General features: G+C 33.7%; 1 protein-coding gene across 1 annotated transcript in view; it reads right to left on the reverse strand.

Moving 5' to 3' along the window:
- LOC110380914 (beta-alanyl-bioamine nonribosomal peptide synthetase ebony) overlaps window positions 1–14,983 on the reverse strand; it is a 42,266-nt gene extending 27,283 nt beyond the window's left edge. Inside the window, exon 1 of the mRNA XM_064039999.1 lies at window positions 14,775–14,983. The gene's annotated coding sequence lies outside the window, so the exon portion shown is untranslated. The remainder of the gene's footprint in view (window positions 1–14,774) is intronic.
- Window positions 14,984–16,648: the final 1,665 nt, after the last annotated feature.

The raw sequence follows: 16,648 nt of genomic DNA on the forward strand, positions 1-16,648 counted from the left end.
GGATGATGTTGTAAGAGTCATTGAGAAAAGACAATAAGCATGACTGAATTTCATAAACTGATGTAGGCATGTACTTACCTACAATACCCTATAAGATTTTTAAAGTAAATTATAATTTACCTTTGTACATAAACTATAACCATAGTGACATATTAAGACATACATATAATAATAACATTATTAAGATAATAAAATATTATTGCGAAAATCCTTGAGCCATTAAATAAATACTTTACTCAACTCAGTACTTAGGTAGTACTTATTGATTTTATTCTCAATTATCAGCTTACTTAGGTTTCACTAGCCGATTGTAACTCTATAGATAATTTTAAGTTAACTACTATACTAGTAAACCCTTAAATGAAACTTGATAATCATCTTTCTAGCCTTTTCCGAACTAAGTATGTTAGGGTTGGCTTAAAAAAGTCATGGTGGCCTAGTGGATAAAGAACCAACCTCTCAAGTACCAATGCAACTTTTCTAAGTTTGTATATACTTTTTAAGTATATCTTAGGCACCAATTACTGTGTTTCGGGTGGCATGTTAAACTGTAGGTCCCGGCTGTCAGTGAGCATTCTTGGCAGTCGTTACGGATAGTCAGAAGCCAAGACTGACACCAGTCTAACCAAGGGGTATCGGGTTGAACGGATAACTGGGTTGAGGAGGTCAGATAGGCAGCCACTGCATGAAAAAACACTAGAACTCAGGTGCATCTGACTGGAAGCCGACCCCAACATAGTTGAGAGAAGGCTAGGTAGATGGTGATGAAGAGCAGAAGTAGTGGTCTACTTATCTCTTTACGAAGACGTAACCAGCCAATCAAATCTGATCATGCAATCCTTTGTGAACCGTCTATATCAATTAATAAAAACACTATTTTATTACCACACGAAACAATTATACTCAGAACATCAGCTTTAAATGTTAATTTATTGTAATTAGTTATTACAGGATTATGATAAAATCTACATTGGATTTAAGTTTATTTGGATTTCTTTATTCAGTATTTTATAGTAATATCGTTGTATATAATTTCGACAACATTGTAGATTATACTTTGAGGAGGTTCAATGGTGATAGAAAAACATTTTCTGCTTATGTGTTACTTGCAAATTGCATGGCTAGCAGTTCAGCCGTTTAAGCGTAACAAACTGACTTTCGCATTTATCTCTATACTAATATAATGAAGAGACAACATCGTTTTGTTTGTTTGTTCCACGGCTCCGAAACTCCTTCACTTTTGGAAAACTACACTCTTCCCGAGTAACATAGGCTATTTATCCCGGTGTGGGCTATCTCAGAAATCGGCTAGTAGTTAATATAAAGATTATTTCCCGAAAACGTACATACGAATTACACATATTATATACTTAATTTTGATACAATCATTATAGTAATGATGACCACAATCAAATAAAGACTTATTTATTGCAATATTATTGACATTTCAAGGATGCCTAATAAAGCCTATAATAGTGCGCTATACGGAAATATCAGTCCTTATGTTAACACGTTAATGATGTATCGAGGAAACCTTTTGTCATGATTTGAATCGTTTAATTATTTGAGCTGTTTCACACAGTTTAGTTATATCCTGGTCTAACTTAACGTGTTAATTTGTCTTCTACTTACACACAAGATCGCGGGTTCAATCCCGTTTAAGAATCTTTCACAAAATATCCCAGAGTCAGGAATTTGGCAGTGTCACGGCAGGCACGGGGGGTGCCTGGGAGGGTAAGAAAAGCCGGCGTCCCCAAATACTACTCAGTAGAAATCGTTCTAACAATTTCATGTCAAAAGCTGTCAAGCGGATTTTATAATCTATGGCTTGACAGGTTATTAAACCTGCAGCCAACTTGATCCAAACTACGACAAACAATTGACAATTTACAATGCAAATGAAGACACGAGCACATAGGTACGCTCAACACATTTATAATCTTAAAGCTCTTTCCTTAGACCAGAAACTTTGTTTACCACAGCCTACTTTGGTTACTATGATGAGAATCCCCCAAATACCTACGTGAATCATATGCCTATATAAGTCGTAACGTCTACCAAGTCTTTAATGTGTCTGCGATGTAAATTAAAAAAAAATACGTCATAAATAATTCAGCTATTAATAAACTTGAATAATTTTAGACCAATTTACGTTGCGGAATGGATAAATAAAAAGTTGTCTATGTTTTGGCATTTGAATTTGGGTTTTCCCAGATTTTTTAGAGTTCCGTACCTACTGTATGTAAAAATGTTATCTTATCATCATCATCATCATCTCAGCCATAGGACGTCCACTGCTGAACATAGGCCTCCCCCTTAGATCTCCACAGATACCTGTTGGAGGCGACCTGCATCCAGCGTCTTCCGGCGACCTTTATAAGCTTGTCCTAGTGTCGATAGGTTATAGATACCTAGCTACATATCTCGTGAACATAGGCAGTTGTCGTTTTGACATCAAATAATTGAAACTAGAGTAAAATAAATATTTATGGGGCACCACAAACATGATGTTTTCACCGTTTTAACGATAAATGATACGGAATCATCCTTAAGCGAGTCCAAATCGCATTTGCCCATTTTTTTACTTTTGCGGTTAAAACAAATACCTACATAAGTAAGTAATACATTATAAGTGGTTAATTAAACACAGGTTTTTGTTCAGCAGACATTTTTAATTAGGATGTTGCATAATGTTTTGAAAATAGACACTGAAATAGGTAGTCTAGAATCATCCTAGATCCTCTTGCAGTCGTAATAATTAGCTAGACCTGCCTAATTACTTATTTTCACAGGCTTATTCAATTGCTCAGAAACCGGCATTAAGGCGAGGAATTGGTCAACAATAATTCCATAACCGGCACGCGCATCTAAGGCGCCAAAAGGGGTCGGAGCGTCTGAGCGGGGCGAGGATAACAATACGCGCGCTAGCTTATAACTAAAAGTCGTAAGCGACAAAATGGTTTTGTAATTTTAATATTTAGAAATGATAATTTAATAAAAATTCCTACTACAATTTTAAAGAGTATGTATATACTCAACTACTTAAAAAGTTAAGAGGCTTAAATCGGTCCCGTTTGCCCATAATATGTGAATCTCTTTTTAAAAAGAGGTATGTTTGATATATTTTTCTCTGTTATAAAAGTTACCTAATCATGTTTCTACAACTAACAAAATAAGGTTTATATCATGAACTTTCAGGTAACCAAGTTGTATTTTGATCCGTTTTGTATTTACTGAGAAAAATTGACATCCTTGGCGCCAAAAATTCCAATTCGTCCTCTTAAAATCTTTAGCTTTTAGCAACTAATGCTGATTATGTTAATTCTTTTAAAGTCAAGAAAAACCATAGGTAGCCTAAAATTATGCTAATAGGCTACAAAATAATTCTTAGTTATTTTATACGATACATGAAGTGGTTATTATGTGTGAAACTCTGCAGACAGAAAATGTATTATAAGTTTGCTTTTCTAAGATTTCTTATTAAAAAATTCAAGTCAAAACATATCATAATCATCATCTCAGCCATATGTAGGACGTCCACTGCTGAACATAGGCCTCCCCCTTAGATCTCCACAGATACCTGTTGGAGGCGACCTGCATCCAGCGTCTTCCAGCGACCTTTATGAGGTCGTCTGTCCACCTTGTTGGTGGAAGTCAAAACATATATTCTACCTATATTCCGTAACTTATTTACCAAGTAAATTACCTACACAGACTCGGTCAAACGCTTAAAGTTTCGAAATGTAATAACATAGAATTTATGGAGTCTAGTTATTTTGAAATGTACTTAAGTGGCATTTATAATCGCCCTGAATCAATGTTTGTACGTTATTTACAATTTAATGGAAATCAAATTACAGTTCAAGAGCCTAGAACTAACTATAGCGACTCGTAGGTCAATAAAGTTTAAATACTACGAATTTATTACTAGAAAAACCGGTTTTTTCTTTCAGGGAATATATTTTTCAGAATGAGAACGGTGAATCGACGGCCATCTCCTGAATTGTAAAACCGTCCTAATCCGCTGGGCCAAGCTTCTTTTCCTTCTTCTAATCAAGTAAGCTGCAGGTTTGACCACCTAACAAGCCCTAGTAGGTATCAGAGTTTGCTCAAACCCTGACAGTCTCTGACTACTACTGTGTAGCATTCCAATTGGGTCCAATTGTATCATCATTATCCTCCTCAATACAGCCTTATTTATCATCCCACTGCTGGGCTGCGGCCTCCTCTTACACAAAGAAGGATTGAGCGTTAATCACCACGCTTGCTCAATGCGTGCTGGTAAATCAGATTTAGTAGTCCAGGTTTCCTCGAGATGTTTTCATCACCTTTTTATCAGCCATTAGTGTCCAAGATATACTTAGAAAGTACATACAAACTTAGAAAAGTACCTACCAATGTAGGTACTTGCCTGACATGGAATCGAACCCACACACTCCTACATGATAGGTTGATGCTTTACCCACTAGGCCACCACGGCTCATAGGCCACCATCCTCCCAATTATTTTTTTCAGAACGAAAAATATAATAAATACGTATCTATTACTTAATTGTTATTACTCTTTTCATTACATTGTAAACATAAATCTTAGATCACAATCTCGACCTTCAACGCATCACTTAATAGTACCGTTTTATTATAAAAAATAATAATAAAAAGCCGTGCAGATACCGCCTTGAGTCTGATTGTTCAAGATTGAAAGGAAACCTACAAGGTGAGACCGTCACCCTTTTGTGAAACTGTTTATTACTCTGCTCGAAATAATTGGGCTTTAATGAAATATTGCTGGTTTTATAACTTAAAAACTTATGAGTAATATGCGTTTTCCGTTTTCCCGAATAATTAGATGGAAATGAGAGGTAGAGGTCAAACGAATCGATTTCATAAGGTCGCAATGATACTGGATTCTCTGGTACCTCCTAAAGATGACTCCAACTCATCATCTATACTTTCTATATCTACCTATTTAATAGAGGATCTGTTGGTTTGAACGCGCAAACCTCGTAAATCTATACTAATATTATAAAGTTGAAGAGTTTGTTTGTTTGTTTGTTTGAACGCGCTAATCTCAGGAACTACTGGTCCGATTTGAAAAATTCTTTCAGTGTTAGATAGCCCATTTATCGAGGAAGGCTATACTAGGTACTACTTTTTATTCGGGTTCGTGTCGAGGTTCCCACGGGATGCGGGTGAAACCGCTGGCAGAAGCTAGTTATCTAATAATACCGTTCAGAAAATTTATTTCAGTTTTCAATAGGCTATTTATTCAGAAAGGGCTTGATTGGCTAATTTTGACCCATATGCGCGGAGTAGTACCCATGTGGTTACTGAGTCGGTACATTCTCAAGGTAGTAAGCAGCACTTGAAACATCATCAATGAAGCACATACAATCTTGATACTTTTTTATAACTCCCTACAAATGCCGTCACGGAAATTCCTCAGCCTAATAAAGGAAGTGGTCTGATCCCTCATGTATCAACATGCCTTACTAATGATACTCCACAAATATGTGGTACAATGCAGGCTAGGTTGCAAGCTGCGTGCTTGACGTTGCTTGCATTGTGACGAAGTGTCTGACATGACAGCTGGGCTTGATGATAATATTATAGCTAAATGATTGCTATTGGTGCAACTTTTCTAAGTTAGTATGTACTTTCTAAGTATATCGTAGATACCAATGCCTGTGTTTCGGATGGCACGTTAAACTGTAGGTGCCGGCTGTCATTGAACATCCTTGGCAGTCGTTACGGGTAGTCAGAAGCCAGTAAGTCTGACACCAGTGGAGGCAATGACAACACAAAAATGAGAATACAGACAAAAAATATGAGAATTTTAGTTTTGGACAATTTTAATAAAAGCAGACAATTAATTTATTTTAAGAAGGCTGATGATGGTGATTGTCATGTTTTGCTAAGTTTCATAGAACGTGTATTAAGCCATGTATTCACTGAGAAACAATTGTTTATAAACACTGTTTCAGAAACAAATAATTTTGTTTCAGATACATATAATTTTGTTTCTGTGGACGATGTGGACGGCAGAATTTCCGAAACATTGTTGCTGTAAACATCTACGTGATGTTTCAGAAACTGTGTATCTGAAACATTGTTTCCCAGTGAATACGTGGCTTCATTCCAACTTTTTCGTGTAAAGTAAAATTAATATAGCAATTCGTTCAGCGGTTTTCAGGAGCAATATAAAGAACACAAAGAAATAAATCAGAAAAAAAATGCACAAACAACCATAGCCTATACGAGTATCTAATTAACAAAACCAATATCGATAACATTCACAACAAATGTACAAAGAACATTAACTTTATCGATAAATCGGTATCGAACAATCGTTTTAACAGACTCGATTCGCCACGGCCTGCACTCCACGGACCATTGCAGAATCGATTAAAACCTCTGACAATGAGTGATAGCAGGGTCAAGGTCATTCTTAATTACAGGTTATATAATTAACTTATTGGAAGGAAAAAAATAGCGGTGTTAGATTAAGAGGTCAGTATTTTTATTTGGTTAGGCACTTTAGAAGTCGACTTTGGAACTTGTGTCTGCTTTTTTGTTCTTACCAGGTTTTATAAACGACTGGCCCGATTTTGATGAGATTCTTATTAAAGTTCTTAGCAAATTCTTTACTCGACTTCAAAATCGAAGGAAGTCATCTATTCTTCTGTATTAATATTTTTAATTTTAACTTGTAAAAAAAGTTACTGTTATAACCTAATAATAACTCCTATTTCTTATACATTAACAAAAAGGCGCACAGAAAAAATGCTTGACCTATTTTTAAGGAAGATACTTTTAATATTTTTTTAAAAAATATTAAAAGTATTGTAAGTTAGGAAGTCGTGGTGGCCTAGTGGGCAAAGAACCAACCTCAAGTATGAGGGCGCGGGTTCGATTCCAGATCAGGCAAGTACCAATGCAACTTTTCTAAGTTTGTATGTACTTTCTAAGTATATCTTAGACACCAATGACTGTGTTTCGGATGGCACGTTAAACTGTAGGTCCCGGCTGTCAGTGAACATCCTTGGCAGTCGTTACGGGTAGTCAGAAGCCAGTAAGTCTGACACCAGTCTATCCAAGGGGTATTGGGTTGCCTGGGTAACTGGGTTGAGGAGGTCAGGCAGGGCAGTCGCTCCTTGTAAAGCACTGGTACTCAGCTACATCCGGTTAGACTGGAAGCCGACCCCAACATAGTTTGGGAAAAAGGCTCGGAGGATGATGATGACTTTTAATATTTTTTTACATAACAAGAAGTTAATTTATATTTTTCTTTTGTTGTTTTTCTTTATGTAAATGTTGATGTAATAAATAATTATAATAAACAAGAAGCGGTATCGAACATCTTCCTGGTACAATTTTGTTATGAATTATAGTTTATTTCCTTTTTTGGAAGTTAAGAAAAAAATACCTACACATGTGTATCAGGTGACCTTGGTTTTTACATGCATGCTTGCATATGTAGGTAAAATTATGGTATGGTGTGCTGATATAGTGTAAGTAGAAATTACCGAAATATAAAGTACTATAAATCCTTACTAATATTATAATTGCGAAAGTTACTCTGACTTTTGGGCTTTCAGAACATTTAGCATGGGTACATAGAGCCTTTTTATCCAGGTGCGGGAATTTTGTATTTCATCAAAACCTAATAAACTTACCGCAGATCTACTTTCTCATCAGGTGATATTATTATAGTATTTGCCAATAATAAACGCCAACAGCAAACGCATAAATTATCAAAAACTATGACATCTATGTCAAAATTACACTTATGACTTATTAACACATGTTTTTTTTATATAAAAATTAACAATCAGGTAGGAAGATAGGTATCTTTTTTTGGAAATGAATAATATTATTACATAACATCAGGATATCAGCAAAAAGTTGACCTTTAACTACTTTTTTTTACAAATATTTTCATTTAGCTTAAATGTTAAATGCATAATAAACTCCAAACTAGTTTCTGCATCATTAGTTGTCTTATAATACTTATTTAGAGTACGCGCATATTACAAACTTTTTGTCGGCCGATAGTTGGTTTGGACTCGTATAAATCAGTATGAAGCCATCAGGTATTTGACCGATATCTGGCAGACTAAAAACTTTGAATGAATTCAAAATTTTTTTTAAAGCATTTCTTTTCGTCGACCGTCGACCGTCGACCGACAGTTGAAAAAACAACGTCGTGGGGTGGATGGCATTTTTTTAAAGAAAATCGTTTGTAAGTTTCGAAAAGTTTTTAGTCGGTCTGATGTCGGCTAAAAACCCGATCTTATTAATATGCGTTACTGCCATTCATCTTCATACAGATTTATGAGCCCAAATTATCGGCTGACTAAAAGTTTGCAGTGTGCGGCTACTTTAATACAAACTTGATTCATAATGTCAAAACAAAAAATAAGATTTCTTTTGTATACCTAAGTTTTTTCACTTCGGTACATACATCAATAAAATATTTTTTATCAAATCCCAGACAAGGAAAAACGTGAAATACCTATCTTCAAATTCATACAATTATTATATAATATTATATAATTATTTATTTTTATTCATACAATTATTATATAATTATTATACAATAACTATGGAGTTTGGTTATAACAGACACGTGTATCTCAGGAACTACTTATCCGATTTGAAAAAATATTTCAGCGTTAGATAGACTTGTTTATCGAGGACGAAATTACTTCAGGCTCCCGGATAGATAGTCGATAAATGGGCTAGCTAACACTGTTACAATTTCTCAAATACTTCGGAGTTAGTACTTTCTGAGAAAAGCGCGTTCAAGCAAACAAACATACAAATAATATGTATATATGTAGCTATATGTAATTTATCAGTTGTGTTAGCACCCATAACACAAGTTAATTAATAACTTAGCATGGAGCTAACCGACCGCGTGTGAAAAGGTGTCCTGACATTATATGTACCTATATTTAAAATAACTCTACAGCTTTACAAAACCAGTTTATATAAAAAGGAACTTCTACTATATTATCCCTGATTGATAATGGGTTTTACCAAAATTTTAAGTGGACTTATCTGAAATTTCTTCCTCAAACAGGACAATGATCCCTACATTTAAAAAGCTGTGATTCATCTTCAACAGAGAAACTAAAATAAATTATAAGTATATTGTATCAAAAATATCCTCATTTATTAACCTTGACGTTTTAACCGATAAAGTTTTAAAAAGTCAAAAAAGTATTACACATAATGTTTTTTTAACAGAGCTTCAACTCGATCGTAACCTTAACCAGACACCAGTCTCTAAAAAATGCAACTTATATTAAAATGTAAAATGTAGTTAATTGATCAGAAAATAAAGTATTAGAAAATGAGTCTATTAAAAATAGAATACAGTTACAAAAATAACCTTGTTACATAACAACAAAAAAAACATGTAATTAAAAAAAAACAACAAAAGCAAAACTGATTAACAATCAATTAACAAAATTATCTTGTTAAAATCTACACGTTAAAACAACTATATACTCCTTTCTTTACCAACCAATATAACTTGAACTCCTAACTTAAGCATTACATTTGTATACAGAGGTCAACGTAAAATAGTTACGTTTAATACGACCAATTTAAACTGATCTATTATGTGGAACAAAAAGTATGTGATGGGAGGTCGTGATAAATTGGTGCGTTCTGACCCAAATGAGTTTGTAATTGCCGAAAACCTTGCTTCGCCACTCACTTCCGAAGTTACCCGACTTCAAGGCGAGGTATTGTGAGTTTACAGCCATTGTTAGCAGATGACTGTCACGACATGTCCTTAAAGGGACAGTTATGTACCTACTATAGAGCACACAGCAAACTTTTAGTCGGCCGATAGTTTGTTTGGGCTCGTAAATCAATGTGATAATGAAGTACGCATATTACAAATATACTAGCTTCCTGCGTCCTGGATAGTGAAAAAAACTATCCTCAGGTCTAAGCTATCTCCCCTCTAATGTTCAGCTTAAACGGTTCACCCATTCTTGAATTATAAACTGTGTAACTAACACGACTTTCTTTTAAAAAGACCAGACCAAGTCTATCCAAGGGGAAAGAAGGGGGAAGTCTATTGGGTTGCCCGGGTAACTGGGTTCAGGAAGTCAGATAGCGCAGTCGCTCCTTGTAAAGCACTGGCACTACATCCGGTTAGACTGGAAGCTGACCCCAACATAGTAGGGAAAAGGACTGGCAGGATGATAACACGACTTTCTTTTATATAATATGTATATAGATTTAGCCCATATCAGCCCGACTGAAAATTTTGATTGGAATCAAGATTTTGTTGTAAAAAATATTTGAATCACCATCAGTTTTACCAACCATCTATGCAACTCTCGGCCGATTATTTAGTCTGCCGTCTGCAGGTAAGATTAGCGTTCGTGACAAATCAATTGATAGATTCTGTTGATTTGATTGTTGTCAGGAAATATTATAAGTGGTGTCCTGGTTGAAATAACTGCACGAATTTGGATAATTGGTATCCGTTATCCTCTGTCAACCCGCATTGAGCAAGCGTGTGGTGATTGACGTTCAATCCTTCTCTGTGTGAGAGGAGGCCTATGCCCAGTAGTGGGACGATAAAAAGGCTGATCATGAATCATGATGATGATCCTTTGCCAGATTTCATATTATATCCGAAGTTCCACGATGCTATATTGCCAAGAAAATTTAAAATTAATACGGAGTTAATCATGTTAAAATTTTAGATTTTTTGTAACGACATAAAAGAAGAAATGAAGTTATAGAAAATTAAACCACATCAGGTGAAACAATGCAATCAAAACAGTGGAGCAGAACACATAAAAAAAACTTGAACATTAATTATAAAGGCCATCCCACACAATCCACGTTTTACGCAGCGTTTAACTAAATGACTAGATCCGCAGTGTGTACCGGCTTATCCGGGGACGCTCCCCAGCCATTTGTCAATTGTATGCGTCCCTATAAATTCATTTAGATGCACTACAGGTGAGCTAATATTGCGGCTCATTGCATTTGAGCGAAAAAAATCTTTTTATCTCTATGGCATTCACGGCCAATCTAAAAAAAGATGCTGGTACTTACCAATTATGGGGCTATGACTTATTAAAAAAAAAACGTTATCCAAAACGAACGACGTCTAAAAACACTAAAAAGCTAGACATTTCTCCTCTTCCTAAAGGTTGACTGGTAGAGAACGCCAAAGGCATTAAGTCCGCCTTCGTACATTTTTTTATAACATATGCGCAAAAAGTATTATAAAAAAAAATAAAAAGCAAACAAAAAACCAGTAAGGTGCATCGGCCTAGAATTCGTTGCCTTGAAAACTCAGCTCCATGATTATTTCTCCATCGACCAAATAAATAATTGTTCACATCGGTAGGTAAATGAAGGAAATGTGCTTGGACTAACCAGAAAAAAAATACAAACATCTGAAATGAGGACCTCCTCCTTTTTAGAATGTTGGTTAAAAAAAAATATGTACAGTAAAACTATTTTTGCGTACACTTCTTACCCTTATTATCCTTTCTTATGTTCAATACATATAAACCGAGAAAACCGTTATAAAAATATAAGAAAACTTAACGCTCATTCTAACTTGTTTGACTGTTTGAAAAACATCGCCTCTATATAAATCTTTAAAACTACGCAACGGATTTTTGATGCTAGTTTTTTTAAACACTAGATACCTAGATTCAACTTTAAATTTAGATATATTTTTCTTACGAATATCTATCTAATTTGGGAAAAACTAGTTTCTAATCGTAAAAAAGTGGGCTTTTAGGAGACAAACAGAAAAAACTGCAATCCGCAATTTTGCCCACATCTATTTTCCCAAAGATTGACGTCAGTAAGTAGCGTTTAAATAAGCTATATCTTAGCGATGGGGACGAATTTTTTGACGCTTTTTAGTTGTTTGTTTTACTAGGATAGTTTTTGATTTTTATTGTAAATATGTATTGTAAATATCTGTGTAAATAAAACAACAATTTTATAGCTATATCTTTTGTAGACTTATTTATTTAATCACATATATTTATATAAACACTGGTCCGGTTAAATACCTATTTCCTAACAAGTCAGTTATATTCTAAGTAATTGAGTCATTCATTTACAATCACTAAGTTGGTATGACTTGACTGAAATATGGTAAAAACCCGCTGAAAAATGAAAGTTCGTACCAAATCTTTGAACTAGGTCCTTTTTTTTTGAAGTGGTTAGTTATTTCCGTATTTGTAATTGAAGCGGAAAATGCGGTTATAATACATTAAATATAGTTTTTTGGTTCTTGTGTAGGTGTACTCTACAGACGCGTAATCATTCATTTTGATTTATCGAGAATACTGCATTTTAAAATCAAGATATAGGTCAAGTATTGTTCAACTTAAAACTATAGAAAACTTTTACTCACGTTTATTTTTATGGTACAGATTGGTCAAAATAAGAATTACTGACAATAACTATAGGTAATATAATATTTACTATACAGCTTTCTTATGTTATGAGGAAAAAACTAAATCCATTATGGATTTTGAAACAGATACCTAATAACAATAAAATAGAAAATATCAAAAGTCAGTCTTAGTATTCCTATTAATTTCTAGAATGTTAATCCCCAAAAACTAGAATTACCAGTATTTGAGATCATAATTTTTCGTCTAGAAAATAACTGGTTATAATTTTAATACAACGACTGCTTTTTTTTTCAAAAATGCAACAGCGTAGGTAGGTAACAAAATTATGTGCGCAGTGTGCTCTCGTCGCTCCACGTTGCTGTCATCCTTATTATATAATTTGATGTTGTCATATAAATGTAGTTTTAACTCAGATTTGATTATGGTTTCTTCTTAAAATCCATAAGTCTAGGAAGAGGTGAAAGGAAGGCAATTTTGGGCTTGCAGTCCAGTGTAATTTGACGTGAAAAAATGCTCGTTTAATTAGCCTTTTAGTGAACATATTTGACTTTTGGACAAAGGAAAGTTGTTTATTATTTAACTTTTAGAATTAGCTCTTTAAGTTATTTCTATTGACTTTTTAACGTTTTTTTAAAAGTAGTATTTACGATTCATAAAAAATATATAGGTTTGTAAGTGCGAATATGTACGAATTATGCAAAAAAACAGGAAGATCGATATTGATAATTACAAAATGCATATAGATAGATTCAAAATCGGGATTAGGACATAATATGAAAGTTCTAACCTGAATGTTTCAATTTCAGAAACTAAAATGCTGAAGATGACTTATGTATTTTGGTTATTATTTAATTTAACTGAAATAAACCAATTATAAAATTGCAAAACCAATTGCATTGATAGAGTTATTTATATTAATATTTTAATATATGTAAAATATTATATTACTAATGTTTTTATTTCGAAATGTTGTTTACGAGAATTCATATTGCCAGTTATTTAATAGATTTCGGAATTTTTTGCAGTTTTTGTTATAAAAAAAATATATATTTAACCTTATTTTACGATTTCCTAACAAATCTCCAGTAATAGGTATATTTATTGATACAGATCTATTTATTTTCTTTTCATTTTGCACAATAAAATATCTTAGTAACATTCCCTTGGGAAAATATCCCATCTTACTCGGTAGATATTTAGAATAATTTCAGCAGTTTCGAAGAATAATAACTTAGTACAAAGAAACTCCATATACTACTTGTTGCTCTCCCGGTTTCACCCGTTTCCCCAGAAAGCTACTTCTCGCACCCGGATAAAAAGTTGTCTACGTCCTTTCTACCAAAGTCGTCTTTGCAACAAATTTTATCAAAAATCGGTTCAGTCGTTTTGGCGTGAAGGTATGACAGACAGACAGAGTTACTTTCGCATTTATAATATTAATAATGATTTATGTAAATCAGTTATTATTGATTGGTTATTTTTATTTATTTTGTCTCGGAAGTACATATTGACAGAACTTAATTGTTTTTTCAAGCATGATCTGTAAAAATCAAGGTTTTTTTATGATTAGTATGTACTTATCTTTCGCAATCTAACTGCCGAAGATCTATTAGATTTCCTGTATTCTTATATAAATGTAAATAAAGACGAAACATTTTTTTGTTCGTTTGATTGTAAGTACCTTAAAGACTCCGAAACTACTGAACCGATTCGAATTTTTCTCCGGGTAACGTAGGCTATATTTAATTTTTATCCCGTAAAGAGAGTAAAGGGAAGAAGTTTCCCCGGGATGCGAGTATTCACCCGCGGGAAAACAGCTAGATATCTGTATATTGAATTATCGATATACTTACTCCTATCATATTTTGAATTTAACTGAATATGCATGGCAACAAAATTGCATTATTAATTGATAAACTTGCCTAAAAGCTTTAATTTAAATAATTCTGCAATTAATATTAGATAAACAACATTTGTTTTATCTCGTTGGCAATCTCATTCATTTTATGATATTTGCTTATTATTATTTATTTATTTATTTTATGTAAGTAAGATGCAATTATGGAATTGAATTTAGAATACGTCATAATTATTTTTCTTCAATCAATTTTTGAATGTACAATTATGCACTTTATATTTTTCATTGATAAAATAAATAATTATTTATAGAATTAATAAATTATTGCGGCGATGAGGAGGATTTTGATGTGATTTTTTTAGTTATTATTATTAGTGAATTTCAGTTGAGATAGTAAGTGTATAATGTATTATAGTGTCCCATATAAAATTCTCCAAATTTAAAAATCTATTATTGATATAAATAACTAATAAAAATTAAAAAATAAATACTCACAAAATATTTTCAAAAAATACACACTGCAACACGACAAAAAAAAACTCAAACCACCCACACAATTTTTCACTAAAGTCTACAAAATATTTTTAAAATCCCGAAACGTCACACACGTCAATTTTCCCGCGCGATTGTTTCGAACTGTCAACGTTGTTTTTTTTTTATTGCAAGTCTATGCACATGGTACGGGCAATGGTCGGACTGCCAGCGCATTGCGAGACTGCCAATTTATATAGTCCTTGTGTTAAGCGCTCGGTTGGAGTCGTACGCGGTTTGAGACGGCCCCCTTTTGTTGGTATTTTGTTGTTAATTTTTCATGTCGTATTTATAAATGAAATAAAACTTTTTAAGTATAAAAGTGTTTGGGAAATTGGAAAATAGTTTTTGTTGAAAATTAAGTTTTGGTCTTGAAAGGCAATTTTTTTAAGAATAATTAATTTGAAAAAAAATCGATATGTATCGACTGATACTTTTGCTGATCAAAACTGAAAATTACTTGTTCAAACTTGACTGCAAAACATTACTTTTTGAACGTAAAAAATTTACAAAAGACAGCCCCAAAAACGCCCGCCCTTCACCACTTCCTCTGTGTTTTTGATAGGAAGAAGAATTGGCGTAACAAACTATCCAGCAACAAATTCTAAAATAATTTTCTTTTATAAAACTTATAAATTAAATTCTCTCAAGTCCCTTCCAACAAATGATGCTGACCGCATTTCAAACAATTGCACGAGATGAGTGCAACGGTCGATCTAAATCTGCAGTACGACGCTTGCACTCTAATGGTGTCACTGACATCTCTCTTTCTCCCTCTCTCTCTTCTTGTTTTCTTTGCGAATTTTCACATTTAATATAATGTACAATAGGCACACCTTAATTGCTAAGATTTTCTCTTGGTTTAGTGGCCCAGAATTTCGATGCGCACACGGCATTTCAAAAATATTGATGACATATTATAATGGTGTTGACAAACCAAAATTAAGTTTTACCATAACTCAAAATCTTATCTTATCTTTCTATTAGTCTCGGGAGAACTCCATCCCATATCATTGACAATAGAGCATCTATCTCAGATGGTTGAGGCAGTGTTGTTGCAGCAAGCAGGCATTTCTTTTAATGGCTGAACGCCATTTTTAGCGTACATCCCGTAATCCCGTAATCAAATACCTAAAAAATATCTGTCTCCGTTTCCTTCTATTCTTATCCTGTCTCTATGCCAAAATCTCAATCGGTTCACACCATAGATAACGCATTTTGTTTCTACACGGAATAGTTTAACACATTAAGCAATGATTATTCATAATTACATTCGTTATGTATATTTCATTCAGAAAACAAAATTATTTATTTATTAAAGAGTTTTAAAGCACTATTTATTAAAAGCACTTCGAGAAATTTCCCACGGCATAACATTATTGAAATAAATCTGATTTCCTGATCTTGACCGACTCATTTTAATTTTAATTTCTCAATAAAGCAAAATAACGTCAGCTTCTTCTGTAACTATGTAATCTAATTCATTTATTTAATAATATCGATGTAATTTTTTAACGATTATGTTTGTTTATGAGACCTTTCAAAAAAAAGTCTGACTCTGTTCGGAAATCCCTTGAACTCAGCTACCTCCGGTTAGACTGAAAGCCGACCCCAACATAGTTGGGAAAAAGATTCGGAGGATGAATGACATTTAGAAATCTCATCTTACAAGAGCCCTCTTATTTTGCTGGTGTATCTATTTCCCAAAGAATGTAATTTCAAAAATTAATCAAGGTACCTGGGAGACCTAAGAGGAAGACCAAAGAAAATACGGATGAATTGCCTGAAAGATGACATGAATAGGAAGAGGAGGACATGAGGAGGGAGAGTGAGTGTCA

Source organism: Helicoverpa armigera, chromosome 21 (assembly GCF_030705265.1).
Source record: "Helicoverpa armigera isolate CAAS_96S chromosome 21, ASM3070526v1, whole genome shotgun sequence".
NCBI lineage: Eukaryota > Metazoa > Arthropoda > Insecta > Lepidoptera > Noctuidae > Helicoverpa > Helicoverpa armigera.